The sequence below is a fragment of the Eschrichtius robustus genome, chromosome X (genome assembly GCF_028021215.1).
Source record: "Eschrichtius robustus isolate mEscRob2 chromosome X, mEscRob2.pri, whole genome shotgun sequence".
Taxonomy (NCBI): Eukaryota; Metazoa; Chordata; class Mammalia; order Artiodactyla; family Eschrichtiidae; genus Eschrichtius; species Eschrichtius robustus.
Genome location: NC_090845.1, coordinates 130,394,982 through 130,408,767, shown reverse-complemented (window position 1 = coordinate 130,408,767; position 13,786 = coordinate 130,394,982). Strand labels below are relative to the sequence as shown.

Sequence of the window (13,786 nt, the reverse complement as noted above, 5' to 3'; positions counted from 1 at the left end):
GTAGTAAAATCTTTGAAATGAAAAGGAACAATACATAGTATATATCCCACATTTCTTCTCTGAAGATGCGCATTTCTACTTTACTAAATGTTATGAAACTTCAAGTCTCATTCTGGCTGCGTGTATGGTGGGTAATAAAGGAAGAGTAATGGTTGTCTGGGTCAGATTGATGAGTTTGTGAACTAAGTAAGTCAAGAAATCAGCGAAGAAATCATAACCGCCTCCTCACCCTAACTGATTCTTCATAAATGATGAGGATGTCTTATTGGGGGATATGAAATTTCATCATGAGCTTCTTGAAGGACATAACCATGTAGATATTGTGATGCTGTGTAACTAGTGGGGTTCAAAATAGGCTAAATGATGGTGACAATGACTGTCTGGAGATTATAAATCGCCACAAATATATGCTAGGCACTTCAGCTTGGTAGAAATTGTAAACAGTCTGCATCCTGATCCAGTCAAATTTAAGTCAAATACAATCAATCAAGTCGGTATTGGTATAAATTAATGAGGCCAGTTAAATAGAGGCAAGGATTCTTTCCATTTTACCTACAGTTATCCCTTTTTCATACATTGCCTGTGGGCTGATATTGCACACAACGGTGTGGGAGAAAAAAATCACTGAAACAAATTTATTGAGACTTGTTTGGTAAGCATTACATTTTTAACTTTATTTCATGATATTGTCATTTATTCATTAGACAAACATTTATTGAGCCCTTATTATGTGTGCTAGGCAAGCAAGACCCACGCATGAATAAGAAGAGCTTCTGAATACTGGCGTCAGCCCCACAGGTCAAACACACACACAGGTCTCCAGAAAAGCTTTGGGTCTGTCATAGCAAATCTAAGGATTTTAAGTCTTAAATTCATAAAAGGACTTGAGAGATTTTGCACCCTCACTTTACTCCCAGGGGAAAAGAAGCTGAAATAAAATGTGTCTAGAAAATACAGGGTATTTCTCATTCCATGTATATCTCCCATTTAGGAAAGTTCGTTTACTTTTCTGCCAAAGTATATTTTAGCAAAACCTGAGTTCTCATGTAACAGCAGAAAGATGATGGCTGAAAGCTTGGTAAGAAAGAAATGCTCAGTACTAATCTGGTTACTTTTGGGGAAGAGGGAAAGAAACATGACACATACTATGTACCTCCTATGTGCAGAGTTTTCTAGAATTCTCTTAAACCTTACAGAACCCTACGAGGGAGACACCCTTCTCCTCCCCCTCCTCCCCCTCCTCCCCCTCCTACTCCTCCCCCTCATCATCATCACCATCACCACCATTTGTATTATTACCATTTCATAGGTGAGGAAACTGAAGTTCAGAGAGGGGAAGTGACCTACCTGAGGTCACACAGCCAGTAAGAGGCCACTTCATACCCTTCCACATTGCAAAATGCTGCTTCCAAAGTACAGCTTCAAGGAAGTTATCCAGCTTTCAACACCTGCTCACTAAATGTAGTCTTGTACACTTGTCCCAGTATTTTATCAGTGACCATCTATTATGTTTATGACCTATAGACTCCTAAATACGTTCCTTTTATTTCATAATCCACTCCCCCCTCTGTCTTGTGTTTTCCAGTGATATATTTTAGATCTGAGGAAGTTTATATTTCAAAATGATTCATTCTGTTCTGCCAACTGCAAGGCAAGACTGCAATAAATGTTCTCTTGTTGATCAAGAGTGTGTATTTGTGAGCAGAAAGAAATACTATCTGAATTCACATCATGTTTTGGACCACCACCAACTAATACACTGACATGCCAATATACTGGATTGTTTACATACAAAGTAAATGTCAAACAAAGGGAAAACCCTTCTGTCAGTTACTAGATATTCCTCTTAGCTTCTGGGACATGTCAGATTGAAGCAAAATGCGCCTGCTTCATCCTGTCATTACATTTGACCTAAACTTCATTTAAAAGACTGGAGAAATCATTTTAAAGCCGTAGTATTGATTAGGCTTTAGAAAAGTATTTGCCTTGGAATTTGATTTAAGTCTTGCTCAACATTCACTTGTCAAGAAGGTAACAGCTTTACAAACGAAACCAAAAAGGAGGCATTTCATTCTAATTTCATTTGAAAAAAAAAAAAAGATTTCATAGAAGTAGACAAATTGGAAGGGCAACAAATTATCCTACCACCCACAGCTCAAATGCCTGCTTTGGCCAGTTTGTCAGTAATCTGGTCAGGACACGACCAGGACATTTACTGCTCGATGGCAAGGAGCACACTGAAAGGCCTGTTGACAGCTGATATTAGAGCTCTCCTTATGTTTACCTTTTTCTTCCTCTTTCAACAAGAGATTCCTGTTCAGAGCCTTTCTGGCTCTATGATGCTGAGCGACTGTGGACCGCAGCCCTACTCAGCCCACGGGGAAGCCGGGATTTCCAGCAAGATGTCCCCCACTGCCAGTGAGATCAAAGGGACACAGACAGAGGCTCCCCCGCTGATAGTGGGTCTTTAACTAGCCCTCCAGTGTGCTGGGGACCGCTGGGCTGGCCTTACTACCATGTACACATGAAAGAGCACCTCACTCCTCCTGATCGCTACTGGTTTCTATAGAAACAAGAAAGAATCTGTCCTTTTGCTAAAATTTTCCCCTAAAGCTTTTTCTAGCACTGTATAAAACATTTATTTTTTGCTACCACAGTCCTCTATATAGAGCATCATTTAACCGATCAAAGAACAATGGGCTGAGTGAAGATGAACGTGTGCTCCGTGTTCAGAAGCCAAATCTTAACGTGCATTAAGCAGCCGTGGTCAGTTCACCTCGCCTGGGTCACATTAGGACTCAAGTATTCTAGAGTAAATACTTGAAACAATGGTGTACCGGAGAGTGAGAAGGGGTCAACAAGGTATTTACTCCACCATGCGCTGACTTTCCCACTTCAGAATACTTCAGCAGTTACAGTATTTAAATGGACTCTGTCTCATCCGTGTCACCATAAATTATCCTTGAAAACTCCAGGGCTCCCGGCCACAGGAACGTGAGTCACGGCCTTGACGCCTGTGTGGCTTTGCTTCGAGATAACGGCTGGGTTTCCCTGCTTCATTATCATGTGCCCTTCTCCAGGGACCACATTCGCTCAGGAGTTGCTAAGGCTAGTAAATACTGTATCTGTCCTCTTGTAATCACCAAGCAAACAGACTTGCCCTCCGTCACATAAAACCCCCAGAGCCGTTAGGTCATGAAAGAGGTATTGAACTAGGGCTGTGCTTAAAAACTAAGAATGGGAATCTCTGTGGCATAAATCAAGACTAAATCCGCTACATGGTTGCATGTGCCTAGTCTTCTGTCAGATTCCATTCATTTATTCCTGCCTCAATAAATATTGAGCGTCAACTATTTGCCAGTCATGGGGTTTCAAGCACTGCAGGTAAGGTGCAGCACTGAGCAATAGACACCGTCCCTCTCCACCCAGAGTTCATAGTCTAGCATGAGAGATAGGCATTAAACAAATAATCACACAATGAACTATGATTGTAAGAAGTCCTATGAAGCAGAAGTACCAAGTGCCTAAGAAGGATTCTAATGTAGTCTAAGGGGTCACAGAGACACCTGAGTGTTTTGCTAGCACCTTGCTTATAAAACAGCTACAAAGTAGGGTTCCATTTCAGGTGAAATTTACTCAAAATTTGTGCATGTTTTGCAAAATCGTGGAACTGTCAGCGATCTTGAGAGGTGAATGGCTTCAGGTGAAATTAACTTGAAACCTGTGCATGTTTCGCAAAATCACAGGACTGTCAGAAATCTTAAGAGGTAAACGTCTCAGCTCTTCAGAACAAATAGATGGTTTTCTCAATCTGGAGATTCTTCAGAATGAAGCCTCACAGACATCCTTGGTGGCTCATCTGGTGTTTGAACATATTATAACTCTGGGAGTTCCTTCTTAGCTACCAAGATATCTAAAGGATCACACCATGAAGTCATTCACCCATAAGGCGGTCTTCAGCTGGGGAGGCGGGGAGGGGGGATGCAACTGCACTGAAATGCTGTATTTCGTGCTCTGAATCCAATACAGGCTGAGCACCAGAGTCTGAGGACTAACTCTCTACTCCTAAAGCACATATACAATAAAATAAATCCTTGGTATTCACGATGATCCAGTTTTGCCATTCACATAACCATTACCATTTTCACACTCTTCATTCTTTTTTCTTTTATTCTGAATCTGAACTTCTGGGACAAAGTTGGTCTCTGGTTAAAAAAGAGACACTTACAAATGTATATTGATAAAGAACATGAGCTTTAAAGTCATACACATTGGGTCTGAACCCTAACTGTACCACCTATTAGTGTATAAACTTGGGCAAATCATGTAACATTTTTAAGTCTTGGTTTCTTCTCTGTGAAATGGGGATGGTAATAACTCACGAGGTTGTTGCAACACACCTGAAAATGCACTTTTAACTGACATGTGCTTTTATACATATTTTATAAATATGTATGTGTGTATACCTTCCTACCTTATTGCTACTGTGAAAAGAAATAAAGGAAACCTCATTTAACATGGAGTCAGGAAGCTCTGAAGGGGGAGCTTTCACGCACTACCACTCTGCCACTGGCAGACCTCAGCAGGAAAAAGTGTACCTTGCATTCCCCAACTGGAAGAAGCTTACTTTACACACCCGTGCAGCAGGAAGAAAGATTTTCTCTTTGCCTAGCAACAGCCCAGCCAATGAGAAACCACCACACTCAGCCAATGAGAAGCCAACACCACCCTGAACTCCTGCTCTACTCCAAAGCACTTTCATTTAAAACAGCCCCTCCCAACTTCCTCCTTTCCTCTATAAAAGAACGGTCCTCTTCTTTGTTCTCCAGGCTTGCCTATGGCTTGACACAGTTTGCTTGTCCTGATTGCAATTCCTCTGCTATTCTCAAGTAAACTAATTTTGCTGGTAAAATAACTAGCTATTTTTTTTTTTAAGGAATGTAGCTTATTTATTTATTTATTTATTTATGGTTGTGTTGGGTCCCCGTCTCTGTGCGAGGGCTTTCTCCAGCCGCGGCAAGTGGGGGCCACTCCTCATCGCGGTGCGCGGGCCCCGCACCATCGCGGCCTCTCTTGTTGCGGAGCACAGGCTCCAGACGCGCAGGCTCAGTAATTGTGGCTCACAGGCCCAGCCGCTCCGCGGCATGTGGGATCCTCCCAGACCAGGGCTCGAACCCGTGTCCCCTGCACCGGCAGGCAGACTCTCAACCACTGCGCCACCAGGGAAGCCCCCAATAACTAGCTATTTTATTTTTTTTAATAGGACTTGGCTTTTTTAAAATAAATTTATTTATTTTATTTATTTGGCTGTGTTGGGTCTTCATTGCTGCGCGTGGGCATTCTCTAGTTGCGGCGAGCGGGGGGCTACTCTTCGTTGCGGTGCACGAGCTTCTCATTGCGGTGGCTTGTCTTGTTGCGGAGCACGGGCTCTAGGCACACGGGCTTCAGTAGTTGTGGCCCGCGGGCTCTAGAGCGCAGGCTCAGTAGTTATGGTGCACGGGCTTAGTCGCTCCGCGGCATGTGGGATCTTCCCAGACCAGGGCTCGAACCCGTGTCCCCTGCGTTGGCAGGCAGATTCTTAACCACTGTGCCACCAGGGAAGTCCTGCTATTTTATTTTTAAGGTTGACATTTCATGGTGTCAGAAGTGGGATCCGGAGGTGCCACACACCGCCCCCCAACAACAAACTAATGACTCCCAGAACTGTGTGAGGTACGCACTTGAGCCGCATGCACTCTCTCTTTCTGTGAGTTATCTTTTTCTTTTGAGTTCAGTAAGCCTTCCCTTGGATCCAAACTCCCTTCCTTTGGTCAAGCTCTCTGACTTTATTTGGGAACTGTTTTTGTTTTTATGAAGGCATTGCCCTTTCTGGTGAGTATTCTTCTGTTTTCTAAACTTCTGAGTTTTGAGCAGTTGGATCCAACTCGGCTAAATTATCTCGGGAGTGTCCCGCTTTCGGGACCTCAGCTGGTTTTATGTTTAAAAACTATGGTCCCTCCTTACGCACATTTTAACTAAATGGACCAATTTGACCAAAAACAATTTAGAACTCCAGTGGCATTTATGGGGAACTTTTGACCTCCCCAAACTTGTTTTTCTCAGAACTAAATTAGAAGACCATGGCTCTAAAATTAAACAGACTGAATGGGATGCCTATTTTAATTAGTTCCTGGAGGCTTCCAAATTCATTCAAGACTCTAAAATCGCCTCTTTACAAAATATCATTTCTAAATTAACTGTGGCAAATAAACAATTGGAAAAAACCAAAAAGCTTCTGAGGTCTCCTTTTTCCCTCTCCCATCCTCTATGTCTCCAAGTACACAGCAGCCATCTTGTGCCAAGGCCCCACCTGGTGTCAGCTTCCTCTTTCCCTTCTGCACTGTCCCCATCTCCTCCTTTTAATCCTCTTGCTGAACTTCCCTTTTTCTCTGAACTTCTCCCCACTTTCTCCTCCCCTGAACCTATTAAAACCTGCCTCTTTAAATCAGGCCCTCTGAGGATCCAAATGCTAAACCCCTAATTTCTTACGTTCCCTGGACCAAAGCTGAACTACAAGCTATAGTCAGATTTTCCCAAAGTAACTGAGGATCCCCACAAATTTGCAGATGAATTTAATATGGACATTCAAACTTATCAGCCTGGTTTCTCTGACTTACATCAGCTAGTTCACATGCTTGTCAGTGAAGGTCAAGCCAAACACTGGATAAAAACTGCTAATTGGGAAAATCCAGAAGAGTCCCTAGAAGTACAACCAGGAGACCAACCCTATGCCTTATTATGTGATCAAACTCAGGGAATCGCCAGGCAACTCCAGTTGGCAACTTCTAGGGCTCTCCCAAAACCTACTGATTGGAATAAGATTCAGACTTGCACTCAGAAACCCAGATGAACCTCTGCACAACTATTACAGTCAACTCCAAATTATTTTTAAGGACAATTCTGGTCTATGGATGTTGAATCCACTCAGGTAGCCTTTAACTCTATGTTCATGAACGGGCTGAACCAGGATCTTTCTCTTCCAGTTAAAAGAGGATGGAATGGGGAACTACATCCATCCAAATTTAGTTAATTTAGCAAACCAGCTCACCTGCACCCTGTATGATTCAACTAAAAGGAAGACCACTAAAATCCTCAATTTTAAACTCCAACAAATGGAGGTCTCTAAAGAAACAAAAACAAACCCTCCCGGTCTCTGCCATTATTGCAAAAAGCCAGGACATTGGAAGGAAGATTGTTACAAGCTTAAGCACTCCAGACACCTTCAGCCCTCTAACCAGCCTTTCCAATGCCCCCCTAACCCCCAGTGATGGGGCTCTGAGGAACTACAGGGGCTCTTCCAAATCCTCCCTCTTAATCGGCTTGAAAAAACCACTCTCCAGATTGGGAATGAATCTCTCTATGACCTTACTGACACCAGAGCTACACTCTCAGTGCTCAACCCCACTGTTATTAAACAGCCCCTACCTCAGAGTACTAAAAGGGTTCAAATAGTGGGGATCCCAAATAAAGCTCATCAGGTTCCTGTTTCTAAACCTATCCCCTTTGATTTAGGCCCTCTAAGAGATACCCACCCTTTGCTCCCTCGTTCCTCCATCACTATTCATTTACTGGGCTGAGATTTCTTAGAAAAATATCATGCTAGAATTTCTTTCTCCCAGAAAGGGAGAGTTCTAGAATTTGATAGCAGCAACCAAAACAGCCACCTACTGAGCAAATCAAATGACCCTTCAACATCTTTTATTTGCTCCATCTCTGATGGCACAGGAGCTAATTCCAAGGAAACTAATCATTTGTCCCTATAAGATCAGCTGCCACCCTCCTTATGGGCAAAATCCTCAACTGATATTGGCAGAATCCTCCTATTAAGATGCAAATAGATCCCTCAAAGCCTCTCCCTGGAATTAAGCAATACCCCATAAATAAAGAGGCCCTCCAGGGCACTAAGCCAATAATAGATGATTATAAGACCCAGGGCCTCATTATCTGGTGCACTAGTCCCTGCAACATCCCTATTTTACCTGAAAAGAAACCCAATGACCAAGGATGGAGATTTTGTCCAAGACCACCAAGCCATAAACTATACTGTCATCCCTTGTCACCCTGTTGTTCCCAATTCCCATACTTTTTTAGCTTCATGCCCACCAAAAGCAAATTTCTCACCGTGAGTGATTTACATAGCACCTTCTTTAGCATCCCTACAGATAATGCTAATCAATACCTCTTTGCCTTTATTTGGGAAGGACAACAGTATACCTGGACAGTAGTGACCCAAGATTTTACCAAAAGTCCTTCTTACGTCTCACAAATCTCAAAAGCGGATTTAGATGATATAAAATGTTCTGGAGGCTCTACTTTATTACAATATGTAGATGGCTTGCTTCTCTGCTCCCCTTCCCAGGTCTTTTTTCAGGAAGACAGCACCCACCTATTGAAGCTTTTAGCCTCAAAGGGACATACAGTTTCTAAGGAGAAACGGCTGCTTGTTCAAACCCAAGTTCATTATTTTGGGCACCTGATCGTGGGAAAAGGGCTGGGCACCTAGACCCAGATAAGCTTCATAGCATCCTGAACTTCCCAAAGCCCAAAAGCAAAGTCAATTATGAGGTTTTCTTGGGTTGGCTAGTGATTGTTAGAGCTGGGTTCTGAACTTTTCTCTCATGGCCCAGCCTCCATATGCCTTACTAAAGAACAGCAAACCTGACCCTTACTACTTGGGAAGATCTGGATGACCCAGCTTTTAATACCTTAAAGGAAAGCTTGATAAATCCTCCTGCCCTTGGACATCCTAATTATCAACTTCCCCTCTTCCTCTTTACATTGGAGAAGGAGACAAGTACTCTCGGAGTAGTCACCCAAAAACATGGGGATCACCATCGCCCCATAAGGTACTACAGTCAGCAGATAGACACTATGGTATGAGGATACCCCTCCTTACCTCAGAGCCATTTCTGCCACTCTCCTTTTACTTAAGGCCACCAAAGAGATAGTCATGGGATCCCCCCTCACCAATTTTGTACCCCATGCAGTAGAGCCCTCCTGAATTCTCATCACACCAACACACTTCGGCCAGTCATCTCACTTCCTATGAAATCCTCATGGCAATCACTCCTCATATAACTCTTTCTCACTGTGATAACCTTAACCCTGCCACCTTCTTCCCTTCTCTCGGGACAACACTCCTCATGACTGACTCTGACAGATCACCTTTGGCCTCCTCACGATGATTTACAGGAAACTCCTGTCACCAGTGCTGAGTTTTCATGGCTTACCAATGGTTCTTAAAGAAAGAAAATGGTAAATATTGTGCTAGATATGCAGTTGCAACTCCTTTTAAAGTCATCAAGGTGGCACCTTTGCCTGTGGCCACCTCGGCCCAACAGGCTGAATTATATGATCTTACTTGGGCCTGCATTTCAGCAAAGGGCAAAAGTGCAGACAATAGGTATGCCTTTGGAGTAGCTCATGACTTAATGTTATGGAAACAGCAAGGTCTCTTTATTTCTAACGGGACCAAAATTTAAAATGGCTCTTATGTCCAGGATTTATTAGATGCCACACTCTTGCCAGCAACTTTAGCTATTATTAAGGTCCCTGGGCATTCCAAACTTGACTCCCTGGAAGCTAAAGGAAACCACATTGCTGACATTTCTGCCAAGAATGTTGCCCTCAAAGGAACGAAAAATCAAACCTCTGTCATGTCCAAAGGGATGTTCCCCCAAATAATAACCTACAGAAATTGGTTAGAGAAGCCCAAGAATTGGCTCCAGAAAAGGAAACACAAGATTGGAAATTTAGTAACTGTTCATTCGATAAAAAGGGAGAACTCTGGTTTGGGCCAAATAACAATCCAGCCTAGCCAGGGACTCTAAAGTTCCCATTACTGACTACTGTATACGCATTAAACCATTGGTCTGCAGATAAAATGATAATGTTTATGAATCAGTACTGGTGAGGAGATATCAATAAGGCCACAAAAAGTGCCTACTCTGCTTGCCCCACCTGCCCAAAATATAATTCAGGAAAACCTGTTTGCAGTGCTCTGGAACACTTTAAATTGCCCAATGGACCACTGGAGGTTTGGGAGATGGATTTTATTCAATTTCCCCCATCTCATGGATATAAATATGTTTTAGTCATGGTTTGTGTGTTTTCCCACTGGGTCTAAGCCGTTCTGTGTAGACAAGCTACTGCCTCTTCTGTGGCTAAAATTATTTTAGGAAAGATTACCCTTACCCTCAGGAACCCCTCTTGAGCTCCATAGCAACCAGGGAACCCAATTTACTGGTCAAATCTTATAGCAAGTCTGTGTTGTTTGGCCAGTCCTAACGCATTTTCACTGTGCTTCCCACCCTCAATCCTCAGGGCTGGTCCAATGCACTAACAGCAACACTAAGACTCAATTTGTGCTTTTTCACAACGGGTTTGCCACCAGGACACAGGTGTCGTGAAAACCACCGCTAAACCTAAGCAAAACTGGGAAAGGAGAAGACCCACATCAACATCGTTGTCATTGGACACGTAGATTCGGGGAAGTCTACCACTACTGGCCATCTGATCTACAAATGTGGTGGGATCGACAAGAGAACCACTGAAAAGTTCGAGAAGGAGGCTGCCGAGATGGGAAAGGGCTCCTTCAAGTATGCCTGGGTCCTGGACAAACTGAAAGCTGAACGTGAGCATGGTATCACCATTGATATCTCCCTCTGGAAATTCGAGACCAGCAAGTACTATGTGACCATCATTGATGCCCCAAGACACAGAGACTTCATCAAAAACATGATTACAGGCACATCCCAGGCTGATTGTGCTGTCCTGATTGTTGCTGCTGGTGCTGGTGAATTTGAAGCAGGTATTTCCAAGAATGGGCAGACCCCTGAGCATGCCTTTCTGTCCTACACTCTGGGTGTGAAACAACTCATTGTTGGAGTTAACAAAATGGATTCCACCGAGCCACCCTACAGCCGGAAGAGATACGAGGAAACTGTTAAGGAAGTCAGCACCTCCATTAAGAAAATTGGCTACAACCCCGACACAGTAGCATTTGTGCCGATTTCTGGCTGGGATGGTGACAACATGCTGGAGCCAAGTGCTAACGTGCCGTGGCTCAAGGGATGGAAAGTCACCCGAAAAGATGGCAATGCCAGTGGAACCACACTGCTTGAAGCTCTGGACTGCATCCTGCCACCAACTCGCCCAACTGACAAGCCCTTGCGTTTGCCCCTCCAGGACGTCTACAAAATTGGTGGTATTGGCACTGTCCCTGTGGGTCGAGTGGAGACTGGTGTTCTCAAACCTGGCATGGTGGTCACCTTTGCTCCAGTCAGCATGACAACTGAAGTGAAGTCTGTTGAAACGCACCATGAAGCTTTGAGTGAAGCCCTTCCTGGGGACAATGTGGGCTTCAATGTCAAGAACGTGTCTGTCAAAGATGTTCGTCGTGGCAATGTGGCTGGTGACAGCAAAAATGACCCACCGATGGAAGCAGCTGGCTTCACAGCTCAGGTGGTTATCTTGAACCATCCAGGCCAAATCAGTGCTGGATATGCACCTGTGCTGGACTGTCACACAGCTCACATTGCCTGCAAGTTTGCTGAACTGAAGGAGAAGACAGATCGCCGTTCTGGGAAAAAGCTGGAAGATGGCCCCAAATTCTTGAAATCTGGTGACGCTGCCATCGTTGATATGGTTCCTGGCAAGCCCATGTGTGTGGAGAGCTTCTCTGACTATCCTCCTCTGGGCCGTTTTGCTGCTCGTGACATGAGACGGACGGTTGCTGTGGGTGTCATCAAAGCAGTGGACAAGAAGGGAGCTGGAGCTGGCAAGGTCACCAAGTCTGCCCAGAAAGCTCAGAACGCTAAATGAATATTATCCCCGATACCTGCCACCCCAGTCTTAATCAGTGGTGGAAGAACGGTCTCAGAACTGTTTGTCTCAATTGGCCATTTAAGTGTAATAGCAAAAGACTGGTTAATGATAACAATGCATCGTAAAACCTTCAGAAGGAAAGGAGAATGTTTTGTGGACCGTTTGTTTTGTGTGTGGCAGTTTTAAGTTATTAGTTTTTAAAATCAATACTTTTTAATGGAAACAACTTGACCAAAAATCGGTCAGAGAATTTGAGACCCATTAAAAAAGTTTAATGAAAAAAAAAAAAAAGACGCAACTTGCAAAATTTGTAGAAACCCTTCCATTTGTAGTATCCTGGCCAAAGGCACTGCCATTAGTCCTTCTAAATCTCATGTCTAAACCCTTTTAGAACCGATAAACTCTCACTCTGAGATAATCACAGGATGCCCAATACACCTGGCTCCTGCTTCTTTTGATCACAACTGATAAAAGGAGATCATCCTTCAAAATTATAAAGGCTTCATTGCTTCTGTTGAAAATAGCCATGCTCTAGTAGAGCAATCTTTTCTCAGTGTCTCCCATCTTCTCTGGAGATGAAGACTTTAAACATCATTCCTTACCACCTGGAGATTTCACCTATTGGACAAGACACCTCCAGAAAGAGTTCCTTCAAGCTCACTGGAAAGGCCCCTATCAGGTACCATTAACCAACCCTTGTGTTGCCAAACTCCAAGGAATAGACTCTTGGATTCATGTGTCACACCTAAAGAAAACACCAAACCCTGGCTGGACCTGCACACAAACTGGTGACCTGAAAATAAAGATTTTCAGGAACTGAAGTGGACACGGCCTCTGAAGGAGACAGCTTTCCCAACATAACCAGACCAGGCCTGTATACCTTTTCTCACTGTTGCTTCTTACCCTATTTTCTCCTTCTCTTTATTGGAAAGACAATACTCTTATCTGCATTTCCCAATCTCCTGAGAAAGGAGGAAACCTTTCTGACTGTTGGATCTGTCACCAGAAACTCTGATCTGTTCACGGTGTTGGAGATCCCTTTACAGGTTGGTTTTACCTGTAACCAATTTCTCTTTAGTCCCAAATGCCACTGTCAGTTATACTCACAAGCCTACTGGTGTTAACTATCTGGTTAGGCTGTTACAGCCGGGTGTTCCCACACCTTGTTTCAAACATTCTCCAACCGTAACCATACTAGCTCAGCTCAACACCTCCACCTTGGCACTCTTTTTCTTATTTAAATACGATCCATTACCCTGCACCCAAGGGAAATGCAAAGAAGCTAACTCCTCTTTTCAAGGCTTTTAGAAACGACTTCCCTAGGCTGGGATGGTAACTTACAGAATGTCATCCCAATTCCTCTGACCCCAGGCTTGAAAATGTCAATCAGGAAATTCCAGCCAACAAAGCTATCAATAACCATATGTTAGCTGGAATCCTCTGTGCTACACCTGGCTTTATTTTTGCCTGTGGTGGTTGGCATTTCTCATGGGCATATGGATGTTTAGATAGCTGGCGAACTGGAGATCAATGCTTATTGGGATATTTAACTGTCCCAGTCACCATTCATAACAAATCAGAAGCCTCTCATTGGTCCTCCGCATTAAAGCTCCATGGCCACTTTAAATGGGAACCTCTAGGAGGCACACATGACTCCAGGTTTGCCCCAGAGGGAGAGCCCTTCTCCCGTGGATCCAAGTAAATGCCAGTGAATGCAGGATCAGAAATCTCTCCCTAACATTAGGTTAGCTAGCCAACTCCACAGCCAAGGCAGTAGCAGCCCCCAAATGATCACTTGACTCGTTGGCTAAAGTAGTTTTGGACAATTTTACAGCCCTTTGATTATCTACTTGCTGAACAGGAGGTGTCTGTGTAATAGCAAATACCACCTGCTGCTCGCGGATAAATGCTTCTGGTGAGG

General features: G+C 43.8%; 1 protein-coding gene and 1 pseudogene across 1 annotated transcript in view; one reads left to right on the top strand and one right to left on the bottom strand.

The window, feature by feature from the left end:
- Window positions 1–13,786, bottom strand: part of AFF2 (ALF transcription elongation factor 2) — a 482,377-nt gene that overhangs the window by 404,237 nt on the left and 64,354 nt on the right. The window lies entirely within an intron of this gene.
- LOC137757189 (elongation factor 1-alpha 1 pseudogene) lies at window positions 10,434–12,009 on the top strand (annotated as a pseudogene).